This window comes from Crocuta crocuta, unplaced genomic scaffold (assembly GCF_008692635.1).
Source record: "Crocuta crocuta isolate KB4526 unplaced genomic scaffold, BGI_CrCroc_1.0 scaffold188, whole genome shotgun sequence".
Lineage (NCBI taxonomy): Eukaryota > Metazoa > Chordata > Mammalia > Carnivora > Hyaenidae > Crocuta > Crocuta crocuta.
Window position 1 is genome coordinate 2,063,974 of NW_027532599.1, and position 14,479 is coordinate 2,078,452.

The following is a 14,479-nucleotide window of genomic DNA, read 5'->3' on the forward strand; positions in this document are numbered from 1 at the left end:
TAACTCTCCTTACTTCTAAGGGCAGGGGAAGAAGCTGGATCTCTCCGCTCAAGTAGAGAAAGCAAGCTTGTCCTTACTCTGCCTTTTTCTTTTATTTAGGCCCTGAATGCCCATGTGCACTTGGGAGGGCAATCTTTATTGAGCTACTGATTCAAATGCTAATATCTTCCAGACAATCTCATGTACACCCTGAAATAGTATTTTACCAGCTAACTGAAGATTCCTTAGCCCAGCCAAGATGGCACATGACATTAGCCATCATAACCACTGCTTACATTTCACTGGTTGGAACATAGTGTTGGCCTCACCTGGCTACAAATGATACTAGAAACTTTGGTGAATCCATATTAAAAAAAATGAGTGAGTTTATTACCAAAGGAAAAAGAGGAGAATGTATATTGGGGGTCTGTTATTAGTCTCTGTCACACATGTCTTCTATCTAAGTAAGTTGTTTAAGGGCAGTGATGGCAACTAACCAACATTTCATAAATAGAAAACACACATTTCCCAAAAATCTGTAGGCAAAAATGAAAGAATTCAGTTTACCACATTTAGAACATTGGCACACAATCGCTTTTGAATATGTTATGGAGCCAATGGTCACACTTCTGAGACTAGGGTGAGGAGGAATGATAAGAGGAAAAGTCAGAACCTCTTTTATTTTGAGAGTGATAAGATACACATGTAAGCTTTTCAATCTAAAAGCATCTCAGAGCATGGCATTTCCTTCATGGGCTAGGTAGGGTCATGGCCAGGGCCAGAAACTAGGTTTTTCTGTCAAGACATTCAGAATTAACAGAGGAAGTTGAGCCATGCCCTCCAAATTCACAGGAAATTGGTATATAAATTGTAATTTTAGTTGAATTTATAGTGTGCAATTTGTAGTCCATTTTCAGTGTTTGCAATGCTTATGTTCATCTGTTGCACTGATAAATATCAAGATGCATGGAAATCTTTAGAAGATAGAAGATTTTGATGAGCATGGGAATCAAAGCAAAATGAAATTGAATACTCTTCATGGCTATGTTCTCTATGTGCTGGTCATTTCTAATAAGCATTGATGTTCCCTCAAAAGCAAACATCTTTCGGGGCACCTGGGTGGCTCAGTCAGTTGAATGTCTGACTTCGGCTCAGGTCATGATCTCCCAGTTCTTGGGTTCAAGCCCCGCGTTGGGCTCTGTGCTGTCAGCACAGAGTCTGGAGCCTGCTTCGGATTCTGTGTCTCCCCCTCTCTCTGTTGTGTTTCTGTCTGTCTCAATAATAAATAAAACAAAAAACTTAAAAAATAAACATCTTTCAGCACTCTATAGTGCATGTATGTACCAATGAGCCTCTTTCAGAATACAAGGAATAGAAACTTATTTGGTTTATCTTGTTTAAAAAAAAGTGGGCGTAGAGCTAGAGTCAAAAGGTGGTGGTCAGAGTTCTTGTGCCAGGTCACCTCACAGGCACTAAGATATGCTTTCCTGCTTGTATTATTCATGTCCCACTTTGGGGTCTTCTTATTAACTAGAATCACAAGCTGTTTTGGTAAAAGCACAACTGCCTGGGCAGTGATAGTGAAATGTTAATCTGTGTAGTCTTCTGCCTGGGAATGAATTTTCCGTGTCAAGGAAATGTGTCCAAAGTTCCCATGTTGACGAAATATGAAGGGGTCAAATGCTCCTGTGTCCTATTGATGTGCCTGAGGACAAGGGGTGGAGTGGTTGCACAGATAAGAAAAACGGAACTGACTCCTTGGAAGCCATGCCTGAACCCAGATGCCAAGGCATGGATAACATAGGCATGTCACACTTCACAAACTGTGGTGCGGATGATACCCTCAAGCACCATTCTGCTGGGAAAGAAGCTTACATACATGGATTTGCAGGATGTATAGTCTACTTTCTTTAAGACTCTCTTATCCTGTAAATATTTGGTAAACCAAAGTGTTTGATTTCAGGGATAGGGCCGCTGGAAGGGGGAAGGAATTCTAAGGGCTTTTGTGACGTTGGTGCTCAGCTGTCAGGAGAGAAATTCAGAGAGACTTTCTACTTGGTGGGAAATGACAGGTGGCTCTACTGCAGAGAATCCATACACTTCCTCAGGTTATTCTCTGTTGAGGAGTTCAATGATTTACTCCAAGTTTTCAACTCTTTTAAACTCCATTAAACATTTAGAAGTATCTTTTATGGCAAAAAAAAAAAAATCAGTAGCTATATTAGTTTATTTGAGATGCTATACCAGAATACCATAAACTGGGTGTGTTAAAAACACCAGTTTATTTCTCCTAGTTGTGGAGGTTGGGAAGTCTAAGATCAAGGTGCTGGAAGATTTGGTGTCTGGCAGGAGCCTACTTCCTGATTCATAGATGGACATCTTTTTGCTGAAAACTCACATGGCAGAAGGCAGCAAAGGAACAATTTGGAGGCTACTTTATAAAAGTACTAATTCCAGTTATGCAAGCTCCATCTTCCCGATCTCCTCACATCCCAGAGGCCCCACCTCCAAATAACATCATCTTGAGGACTCGATTTCAATATACGAATTTTGGGGAGACCTGAATATTCAGTTTATAGCATCAGAGAAGAAGTGTTGAAGAAGCAGCATTCACCTTGACATCTTCCCTAATTTTGAATCAGGAAGAAAGAAGATCTTTAAAGTGTTCAAATCGTCCAATTCTTTTTTTTTATGGCTTTATTGAAATATATTTCATATACTATACATTTCACCCATTTAAAGGGGACAGTTCAGTGGTTTTGAATATATTCACAGAGTGAGCAGCCATCACCACAATATCAGCAACTTTCATGACCCACCCCGTTCCTTTAGCCCCAACCTCCTAACATTCATTAATTTACTTTCTATCTCTATATGCTTATCCTGGATATTTCAGAAAAATGATAGCATACAATATGTGATTAACTTCTTTGATTTAGTATAATTTTTTATTTTCATCTATGTTGTAGGATTTATTAATACTTTAGTACTTCCTATTGTCAAATATTGTGTGGACGAACCATATTTTATTGATCAATTGATGGCTATTTGGATTATTTTTACATTTTGGTCGTTATGAATAAGGCTTAATGTATATATTTTTGTGCGGATATAGGATTTTATTTCTCTCGGGTATATACTTAAGAGCAAAACTGGTGCATGATAGGCTTTTAAAAATTTTTTTTAAATGTGTATTTATTTTTGACAGACAAAGGCAGAGCATGAGTGGGGGGGAGGCAGAGAGAGAGGGAGACACAGAATCCGAAGCAGGCTCCAGGCTCTGAACTGTCAGCACAGAGCCCGATGTGGGGCTCGAACCCACGAGCTATGAGATCATGACCTGAGCAGAAGTCAGATGCTCAACCGATTGAGCCACCCAGGCGCCCCTGATAGGTTTTAACATTTTGACGAAGTGGCCAACTGTTTTCTAACGTGTCTGTGACATTTTACATTCTTACCAGCCATATGTGAGGGTTCTAATTACTTTACATCCTTGGCAGCATTTACTATTTTTCTTCCAGTTTAGTGGGTATGAAGTGGCATTTTGTGATTTTGATTTCCATTTCCCTAATGACTAACGGCTAATTATGTTGAGCAGCGTTTTATGGACCGTTTGTATATATTCTTCAGAGAAATATGTGTTCAGGTTTTTTGCCCATTTTTAAAATTTGGTTATATATCTCTGTATTATTGAGTCGTATGAGTTCTTTATATGTTTTGAATACAAGTCTTTCATCACATAAAAGATTTTCAATTTTTTGAAATTGAAAATTTCAAAATTTTCAAATATTTTTGTCTATTCACTTTATTTTTGGTGCCCTTTGAGGCACAAAGGCTTGTAATTTTGGTGAAGTCCAATTGGACATTTTATTGCTTGTACTTTTGGTGTCATACGAAAGAAACCATCACCCAATTCAAGATCACAAAGATTTATTCCCAGGTTTTCTTCTTAGAGTTACTTAGCTTTAGTTGTTATATTTAAGATCCACTTTCAGTTAATTTTTGTGAACAGTGTGAGATAGGAGTTCAAATCTGGATTCACAATTCTATTTCATTGATTTATACATTTATCTGTAAGCTCGTACCACATTTTCATGATAACTCTGGCTATGCTTTGAAATTAGGAATTAGGAAGAACGAGACTTTTAACTTTGTTCTTTGTCTCTTTTGAGTTTCTTGCATTTACATATGAGTTTTAGGATCAGTGTGTCAATTTCTGCCAAAAAGCCATCTGGGATTTTGATAGATGTTGCATTGAATCTGTAGATTAATTTAGAGATTATTTCTATTTTATTATTTAAAAGTTTATTTATTTATTTTGAGAAAGCAAGAGAGCATGCATGTGGGTGGCGGAGGGGCAGGGACAGAGGAGGGGGGGAAGGAGAGAGAATCCCAACCAGCCTCATTACTACCCGAAGCCCGATACAAATCTGCATTTCAGGAACCATGAGATCATGAGCTGAGCTGAAATCAGAGATTCAGAGGCTTAACCGACTGAGCCACCCAGGTGCCCCTATTTCCATTTTAGTAATATGAAATCCTCCAGCACATGGACAGGAGGTATCTTCTCTGTTATTTAGATCTTTAATTTCTTCTGATACTATTTTATAGTTGTGCACATAAGTGTGTGTAAGTCTTGCCCTCATTTTGTTAAATTTATTTCTAAGTACTTTATTCTTTTGGATGCTATTTTAAGTGGAATTGCTTCCTTCTTTTTTGGATTGTTCATGGTTAGGATATAGAAATATAATTCATCTTGCAAACTCATATTAATATGTTTAGTGGATACTTAAGATACATACAAGTTCATGTCATTTGTAATTAAAGATAGCTTTACATCATTCTTTTCAATCTGGATGTCTTTTATTCTAGTACTTTAATTGCTATCAGGCTGCAGCCCTGATAATATAACACTAAGTTGTGAAAAGTAGAACCTACTGATGATGGCCGGCTGTATAATCTATGTGGAATAGCTCATTCGTGGCAGAAAGCAGGGTGGTGGTGAGGTGAAAGCTGGCTTTCAGCTGTGGCTGCTGTTGTAAGAATTTTTCCTCAAGTCTTACCTGTGGGAGATGAATGCAGTCCTAACTGGAATTCCATTGCCTCACATTGTTTGTACTCTATTTCCTGAGATTTTGATGAATAAATGCTTCTGAATTTGTGTAAGCCCTTCGAGTAATTTCCAGAGAATTTGAATGGTTTTCAGTGCTAATTTTGACCAGCATAACAAATGCCTCACCCTGGAACTATTTCCCTGAGTCTCTCACATTATCATTCTGAATATCCCAAACTTTAAAGAAAAATATTATTCATGACACTTGTTAAAACTGTAAGGAGGACTTTATTCAGGGAGGACTATTGTAATAAAGTGTAGGGACTGCTTCAAATGGGGCTTTGCAGTGGGGGAGAGAGTTTGAGTTCAATTCAGACTAAAAGGCCAAGTAGGAATTTATAGCCAAGGAGAAAAGTGGATTGTTTCTTTTCAGTGGATGGAGATTTAATAAGAGGAAACATCATGACTATGGGGGATTTCTGGCTAAAGTGATCTAACAAAATTCTTGCTGAGGAAGTCCAGGGTGATCCCACCTGGGGGAACAGTAAAGGATGAGGAGTCTGATTAGATATTGAGGATGACCAGATGGTGCAGATGGAGAATTCTGGCTAAACAGACTTAGCAGGATTCTTGTTAAAACTGGATAACACAGAAACCAATATAGAAACCCAAAAGTTAGGACCTAGTTGAGAAGAATGTTCAGAAAACACTAAGTAGAATTTGATCAAGGAGAGCATCTTTGTCTTCTTCAAAGACTTCTCTTTTTTTACAATTTTCAGTTCCTATCCGTATTTAGAAGGAGAGGTTTTGCTCATACACCAATGTCTCCAGGTTAATACATATGCTGTTGCTTCCGAATTTTGACTGAGAGGCTACTCAATTTTTTTTCCTTTTATTTTTAAATTAACGTTAATTTATTTTTGAGAGAGAGAGAGACAAAGTAAGAGCAGGGAAAGGCAGAGAAAGAGGGAGATAGAATCTGAAGCAGGCTCCAGGCTCTGAGCTGTCAGCACAGAGCCTGATGAGTGGGCTCAAACTCACGGACCGTGAGATCATGACCTGAGCTGAAGTCAGATGCTTGACCAACTGAGCCACCCAGGTGCCCCAAGTTCTTTCCTTCTTAATGATAATGTTTTTCAAATTTCCTTGGTTTCTTCATTTATGTACCTATGTTATGTAATACTGTAGCCATGAGCTGGGCAACTGTGATGAGGTGTGTCTGACCTGACATAGGACAGGAAGCACATGCTAGATTTCCAAAAAAAAAAAAAAAATTAGTACAAAAAATAGAAAACATCTCACTGATGATATTTATACTGATTATAATGTAAAAATTAATATTTCATATATATGGATTAAATATATTAATATTACTTGTATCTTTTTAATTTTTTTAAGTATGGCTACCAGGAAATTTTAAATTATGTGTGTGGTTCACATTATGTTTCTATTGGACATGGCGATCCTAGATTACCGCATGCAGTTAGCTGTGAAGGGAAGTGGATCATATTTTGATTTTCATCGGAAGGGACTCTGAGCTTGGCAGATACACAGTCTAATAACTCTTGTCTGATATAGACATCTTCAGAGTTTCAGGTCTTTTGGGTGTTACTTCACTCTTTAAAAAGGGAAGGAGTGAAATCCTGAAAAATGTATGCATCCTCAGCAAATAGTCCATTTGGCTATAAAAATAGCGGTTATAATCTGTATTTTTCTATTTACAAATATTTTTACATGTTTATATAATTTGCTCCCCAAGTTTTCTTTGATATAGGCAGGAATTTGGATATTGTTGGGATATTTTTTGATGGAAAATTTCTAAGAGTAATCAATTAGAGCATATATACTTTTTGTGTCTCCTTGTAATAGATTTGATTCACCACATATGTTTGGACGTCTATTAATTTCTAAAGACTATGCTAACATAAAGGATTCAGAAAGCCTTTAATATCCTTTAATCTACTTAGGAAAATAAGATAAATACACAGTTGATTGTAATCTAATTTTATGTTAAGTTGATTTAAGGAGAGAATTACTTTTAATTAGGGGGAATCCAGGAAACATAACAGGACTAATGATTATGAAAAATATAACTAGTATCTTTATCATTTGTTTGGTTGGTTCTTAGTGATTGCGGTCATTCTGAGTGGAAGAAAGTATCTCCTTTTCTTATCCCACTTATGGGAGGAGAACTAAGAGTATAATCATGGAGGTTTGTAAAATTTATAAAGATTTTCATTAGAACATTGTTTATGACGTTAGCAATAACTCAGTGTTCAATAGGGAATTGATTACATAAGGGATGTGATATTCATTTGCAGAATACTTTGAATCAGTTTTAATATTTAGAATTAATTGACCTAGAATAGCTTCAAGATATATTGTTAAGCAATAAAGATGGCCTGAAAAGGAAACATCATATCTTTATATCATAAAGTGTCACAACTTTGAAAATTTACGTAAAGATATAATCACTACTTCCCTCTATCTATTTTTGTGTATGTATATATCTGTGTCTTATCTATGGATATCTGTATCTGGATATATATGTGTATAGTTCTGGATACATATATATCTGGATATATATGTATATAGCTGCATTTCCACAAGATTTTTTAAAATGCAGCAAAACATTAACAGAGGTTGACAGAATTATTGGTGATATTCTATTTTCAATGGAAACATTTTGTTTTAATCAGAACAAAGGTCGATTAAGGTTTTATAGAAAATCTTATATTTTAGACCAATCTCAAAGGACAATAGGGATGTAAATTGCTCATCGTTTATATGAGCTACTATTTATTAATATACTGACCATTAAATTATATTTTCTCTTATTCTATAGAGAAATTAATCCTCTAGTTGCAAAAAGTTTCCTGTGTTATAGAGACGATTGACTCTGCATTAACAAGAGTTAGCTAATAAGAGAAGAATAAGAGAAGTTTCTAGACCTAATGAAGACAAATAGCTACCATCTCTTGGGACTTTGAGAAAAGAATAAAACTCTAGGAATTAAAGATTACATATATCAACTCCAGTTGACTTGTCCCTATGTTTCACATAGGATAAAAGAACTCTCCTCTGAAGGGAAGCTGTTTAGAAGGATTTCAAATATTCATATTTTCTCAGTACTTTAAAGTCTAGAAAATGTTATAGCACAATAGAACTACCTATTAAAATAAACATGGAAATGTTCTATTCATCTTCATGTTCCGGATATAACCTAATTATAATCTGGCATAGAGATGGTAAATCTAAAGATTGCAAATCAAAATAATATAGTAGTAAACAATTACAGTATAAAAAAGTTTCTTTTAATGGCTGTATTGTTTTTTTTAACTGTTTATTTATTTAAATTTGAGATGGAGGGGGAGGGGAGAGAGGGAGACAGAGAATCCCAAGCAGATTCCATGCCATCAGTGCCAAGCCTGACACCAGGCTCCATCTCATGAACCGTGTGATCATGACCAGAGCCAAAATTAAGAGTCAGATGCTTAACCAACTGAGCCACCCAGGCACCCATCTTTTAATACCTTTAAATGTGACATTAAACATTTCCTATGTTGCAGAGTAAATTATTGGCAAATTTGAAAATGGTGGTCTATATGTTAAAATGTTATTTATCAAGTTGTCCTGAATATTGCTCTCTATTTTATTACATAGAAACTCTATGATGTTATGAAACCCTATTATAGTATCTCACTATTTTAATGAATGCCAAGGTAATATTAAGGTTTTATACTTTCTCTAAATGCTTTATCTTGTATTTAGTGACCCTTAGGAGTCTAAGCATACTCTCCCAAAGCAATATATTTGCCTGTTTCTATCCTTATAGTCCCTGTGGTTATGGGGCAATTTCTATTGAGTATTAGGATTTACAAACATGCATCTTTTAGTTGATTTGAAGCAAAAATTTTGGTTTAATACAATACACATAGAACCGGTCTTAAACAAGAGCATTCTCTGGTCTTCTGTTTCAATCCAGTTGTGTTATATCTATTCTGGATTTTAGCTTTCTTTACTAAGAAATATATGATCTGTAAGTTTCCGTACAGTTTTCAAACCAAAGGATTTTTTTTTCAGCAGATCAGTCGTATCTTAGTGTGAAAGATTTCATGTACAGGGACGTTTTGATAAGATGTTAACTAATAGAAATACCACAATGTGCCAGTCATGATAGATACAGATTTATTGGGAAGATTTAATCAGTGATTATATAAATCCCAAGAAATCTGTATAAAATCAAGGGTAAGGGTACAGTCATCTTTATTTTACAGATATTTTAGAGAGTAGAGCTGGTATTCAAATCCAGGATCCATCTTATTTCCAAGCCTGAGTTCTTGTTTCCCACATATAGTCCCACACAGGCACTGGAGGAATAGATAATAATGACAATGAGACACTGAAAGATGAGTGTCGCTAAAGAAGAAGAAAGCACAATTGGTGACTTGAGGAAAATGAGGATAAATTTTAACTCCGTTGAATCATCATTCCTTGTTTGGTCAGCTTACTTCTAGTTAGGTAACAATCTAAAAACAAGTGGGTAGTTAAAAGTCACTTTTGCATATTTTGTAATAAGAATACTAAGCTATTTGTGTTTTTTGCATTGTTCCCTTGAGGAATAGTCTCTTAAGGAAAATAGAACATGTTTATGAGACTGTGTAAGTGAAGATTTCAGCAATATGCGACTTAACGCCTGTTATTGTACAATGATGGTATATATTCTCTTGTGTATATAGTAAGAGCCATGTTTAATATTGATCTTTTTCAAATTAAAAATGAAGGTCCATATAGCAAAACAATAAGTAGCAATTTGAAAAAAGTTATTTTTCATTAGCCTGCTCAAGCTTTGATTAGAAAACCAGAAATAATTGACATAAGGAAAGTTTTATATATGTTTAAGCATAAACACAATAACAATAAACAGTAAACACATGAATGTGGGTGGGTATTTTATAGATAGGTACATATAGATGTGTATATATGTTGATGTATTCATATTCAATTATCCCATACTGTAATAGATGTGTAGCTAAAAGAGTAGAAAAGTACAAATATTTATTATAAATGTATTGCAGTTGGCCATCTGTGATGAAATTTTTTGAGTCTCATTAATTTTTTTTTTATAAGTGAAGGAAAAAATACTAAGATGACAAACACCATGTTTAAAGGGCTGTATTTTTAAATAAGCTGTGATTCCAAGCTCCCATCTGCTTACTTGCTGAGTGATCGAGAGCATTCTCCCACTGCTGCACTTCTGGTCTTTCTTCATTTTCGGAATTAGCCCCTGCACTACAGGGGACCAGATAACATGTTTCTATGCTCGGTCAGCTTGTTCTGCAATAAATCATCAGAGGCAACATTTGTTTAGGCCTATTTAAAAGGATCTCCTGGGAAAATCTGCGAAAAGAAAAAACACTTTTCAAACTGACTTTCATAACTTCATCCCTTACTTCTACACCCTTTTATCTTTTGGTCTCTCTCGATGGTTGTCACTCTATGTATTATTTGTTTTTAAATATTGTGAGACACCACAGCTGAATTAGTGAAGGTGCCAGATCTGACCTCCTGTAAATTAGCTAGAACAAAAAGCAATTAGTTGCTAAGTAATGACAGGATAGATTTCTTTGCTCAAGCATGTTGTCCTATCCATTAAGGGAAAGCTGAAGAACCTTTGTTCTAGCTATTCTTCCCTTGACTTATAAAAAGGTTATCCTGCTCAATCTTATGTAGAACAGCTACATCTGTAGCTGTAATAAAATTAGAATTATAAACACATGCATAAAGTTGTAACTAAAATTACATTTTATCCACCCTTTTTAAAAGCACCTTTTAGATATTAACTAATAATAGGTTATGATATAAGACATCAAGTAAATTAACGTTTGGTATTGCTGCATCAGTTGTTTCCTGTTTTAAGACTAGAAATCCAGAAAAGAATTTATTGATCATTTAACTCAAGCACGTAGTTGAAGTTCAAAGAGGGTATGGGAGTTCTTGGAGGTCATACAGAAAATTAGCATGAAAACCTTCGAAGCTGTGTTTGTTCTGGTCTCCCTTGCATTTTTGGATGATTGTGAGTCAGTGATGGAGCCAATCTCTCCATCAGATGGCCGCACTAGGACATCTAGCATATGGAATCTCTTCAGGGTGCTCACTACTACCTGAGCTAAATCTGAGATGAAAGAAAGACAAAAGAAAAAAAAAATATCTGAAAGACTAGATGAGAATAAAAAATAAATGTAACAAGGGAAAATTGAAAAATACCTTGTAAAACCTACAAATTGCACAACCTAATCAACTGACCAATCAAGGGTTTTTTGAGCCCATGGAATACTAAATGGCACAGTAGAAAGAAGGAGTTTGAGGTTTGACTCAATTTAGAAAACCTGCTTCATCATTTATTAGCAATATGTACTTCAGGAAGTGATTTGCCCCCTCAGAAATACCGAGTTGATAGCGACTTTTAGTGCAATATTGAGCAACACACAGCGGGATTATTGGTAGCTGGTTCTCACCTCCACTTGGCCTGTGCTCTACCCCATGGGGTAGTGGCCAACAGGGCAACTTCACAGGACAGTCAAGTACAATTTCAAGCAGAATGGGAAGGTTGAGGGTTTTCAATTTTGGGTCAGGAATGGCATACCTTTAATAAAGGCAAGACTGGGGCGCCTGGGTGGCTTAGTCGGTTGAGCGTCCGGCTTTCGCTTGGGTCATGATCTCGCGGTCCGTGGGTTCGAGCCCCGCGTCGGGCTCTGTGCTGGCTGCCAGCTCAGAGCCTGGAGCCTGTTTTGGTCTGTGACTCCCTCTGTCTCTGACCCTCCCCTGCTCTCTCTCTCTCTCCCAGAAATAAATAAAAAATTAAAAAAAAATAATAAAGGCAAGACTACTCACTAACTCCCAAAATATTTTTTGAAATTTATTTTCAACCAAAAACCGTGTAGCCATGATGGAGCTAAGCAGAACTTGAAACATGAAACCAGGCAGGAGGGGTTCTCCTTACTTTCCCTCTTTCCCCTTCCTAAATTCTGCTTATTCACTTTCAAACTTCCTTCTTGATGTTCCGTGTACATATCAAAAGCTTATCCACAGACAGAATCCATGACTAAATATTTTGTCATTGTTGCATCCTGGGAACATGTGCCTTTGAACAGAAGGCTTAATGGGAAAGCAACAAACATGAATTGTTAAGGCACATAGTGGGAAAGAAGGGTTCCTGAGGCATTGCATTATATAGTCCTCTGACTCTGAGTTAGGTACACTTACCTCAGTTTTATAGGTAAGAAATCAAAATGGAAATAGAACAGCAAGAAAAAGTGGGGTGTGAGAGTATGTATGTGGGCAGCAGGGTGAGCAGTGGGGATGCAGGTGAGGTAGAAAAAGACAGTGATTTTGTAAACTGCATTCTGGAAGTCTTTGACAATTTCGACCACAATTATGGAGTTGGACTCTTGATTTTCTTTGTGGGTCTCTCAGCCTCATTCTGAAGAACCTGTTGCTGTTGAAAATACTTTACCTAGTCAGTGCCTAGATTTCTTAAAGAGATAGGATAACACAGGTGCACACATTGCACTGCTCACAGCATTTGTCTTGCAATTGGGCCTTTTTTTTTCTTTCTAACGTTGGTGGCCTTTACCAGGTAATCTTAGGAATATCAGATATCCTTCCCCATTGCTTTCTTTCTGAGATGCTTCCTTTTTTTCTAGTTCAATGCTTCTCACGAGTGGATATGAAAACTCACAAAAGTAGGAATTTACGAATTCATACCAGGTTACTCAAATCATTCCTATGGGTCAGTACTATTCCTTTGGTCTCCAGTGAATTCTTGATCCTTAAATATTTACTATCTGTTTTTAATCTCATAGCATTTCAGATTCCTCTATCTCCTTCTCTTTCCCTTGCTGTTTGTTATAGTCAAAGTAAAAATTTGGGGGGAAGGTAGGATGTGTGATCTTCTCCTATCCTTGATGGCAAAGACGATTCTAGAGTAACAATTGATAAGTGTAGGAAGGTGAGAGACCCTTGAATCATATGTTTGCAAATTTATCCAGAAATTTTCATCCCACCCAACCTGTTCCAAATGTTATTGTCGTTGCTCCTGTGAAGATATAAGTTAAATTGTAAAAAAATTCTTTAGTATTTTTCTGCACATGAAAGCAGAGAGAATAGTTTAAGAACTGCATTAGATTAAATCCCCTTTTATAAAATAATGACATAATGCCAATTCAGTCACCATGGAATTCTAGCAAAGGCAAAGAAAGCATACTTTCAATCTGAAAAATGTTTTATCTATATTTTAATCAGAAATTACTAATATACAACAATATGCATTTAAAGAAAAATTCGATATACCCAAAGTCATACCTAACAACATTAAGAATTATTTCTGAATTTTCATACAACCCATGTAATTATACAGGACGCTAAAGTTTGCAACATAAAGAAATACTGATATCACAGACTGCCCTTTGAATATCTCATAGATTAACAGAAGTCTAGGTTGAATTCATTGCTCAAGAAGAAACAATTTTTATTGTACCTGAAGAGTTATGATGACAGAAACAATATTTTAAGTGATTGAAAACAATTAGCAATAAACTAATTGAGTCCTTTTCAAAGCATCATCATTGAGCACTTCAGAGAAATCTGTTTGGGAGGAAATAGCTTATTAACTTCTATCCTTTAATGACAAGAGAACACTCCAGACATTATTTCATTGATAAAATATTCCTGAACAAATAGAGGATAAAAAGGCAAATCTAGGACTTAAAAATAATATTCTGCCCCTTCTTCCCTTCCTTCCTTCCTTCCTTCCTATTTTTTATGCCATTTTGTGCCTTATGGCCAAATAAATATTTTATACCCTTCAGTTTCACAGAAAAGAAATTTCATGGTTCCATGGTAGTTGTAAAATTTGTGTGTTTTGTTTCTCATATTTGGCAGCTGATTTATCTTGGGGGGTTAATGTGTCGGAATGAGATTTCCATGTGTGGGAGAGCAATGACTGGTACTGAAAACAGTTCGTGTTTGCATTTCATTGTTTTATGTTTTTGCACTAATATGTAGTTTGATAATTTTACAATCATAATTATATAGTCAGTTGTATTTGCTTTTTAAATCCTTGTTAGAAGACTAAAATTACCTCGATAATTTTTTATTATTTATTCATGACTTTTTACTACTATTACAGAGCGATCCTATCTTTGAACCAGAAATGTATACAGTTCCAAGACATTATGTTTGCCTATTGGATTCTACTGTGATGAGTTGTATGACACCTGACAAATTATTTAATATTTGTATGCTTCAGTTTCCTCCTTGGTACAGTTGAAGTGACAATGTCATTGGGAGGAACAGAGGAGATTGTGTATAGAAGCACTGATCATGGTGCTATGGAGAGGAAGGGCCACATAAATGTTAGCTCAGATTAACTGATTGTTCCCTAAT